This window comes from Buceros rhinoceros, unplaced genomic scaffold (assembly GCF_000710305.1).
Source record: "Buceros rhinoceros silvestris isolate BGI_N320 unplaced genomic scaffold, ASM71030v1 scaffold16574, whole genome shotgun sequence".
Classification (NCBI taxonomy): Eukaryota; Metazoa; Chordata; class Aves; order Bucerotiformes; family Bucerotidae; genus Buceros; species Buceros rhinoceros.
In genome coordinates, this window is record NW_010410176.1 from 19,069 (window position 1) to 19,990 (window position 922).

A 922-nucleotide genomic window follows, 5' to 3' on the forward strand; every position below is an offset into this window, starting at 1 on the left:
CAGCTGGAGGGCAGCGTGGGCCAGCGTGGCAGCACCCTTCCATGCTGGCTAATTTCAGTTCACGGACCCTCGTTTCTGGGCAGGAAGAATAATTAATCACGGAGGCGCTAATGGCACCTCCCCATCTGGTCGGGGTCTGCAGAGGTGGTGTTTCCACATTCCTCTTCCACACGAAGCCTGAAGGAGGGCTGTGAGAGCTCCCAAGCTTTCACGGTTAAACACCAGATTGGAATAAAACTGACTTTTCCTTCCTCCCTCCTGCTCCCCCGCCCGGAGAGCGTGGGTGGGGGACGCCCCGCGCAGCCCCAGCCCTGCCTGGGAGTGTGAGGTACCAGTGTGAGGTGCCGCTCCCACCCAAGGCGCTGCAAAACCACCTGCCCAGCTGGTGTAGAGATGGTAATTAAAGCCACGGGCAGTTTAACCTGCCATGGGGGCCTTATATGTGGTCCTTATTTGGTGTGATGTGGGGGTGATGCTCTCACTACAAAGCTCTGAGCAAGGCATCCGGGGGAGATGACCTCACAGGCAGAGCTGCCCTGATTTTGGCAGCCTTCGCTCCACCCATGGATTTCTGAGAGTGAGGTCTTCGGAGATGGGATGACATGAGCCCTGATGTATGACAACAGCTCCTGAGCTGCTGCTGCCGCCTGGCTGCAAACAGACCCCAGCCTGACCCGCCACCATCACCCCAGCCTGTCCCCTTCTGCAGGAGAAGGGAAGGAAAAGGAAGGAAGAAAAGATTAGATGGGGTCCCTGCAGTTGGCAAAGACCCCCAGCATCTGCGGGGGGCAGAGGTGGGGCTAGAGGAGCTGGATTTGATACTCATGAGCCAGCTCTGAGGCCCCAAACCCTGCGGAAGGCTGAAGGGCTTGGGAGGTGTCTGTGTGCTGGCTCCTCCTAGTGCCTGGAGAGCACTCGGGGG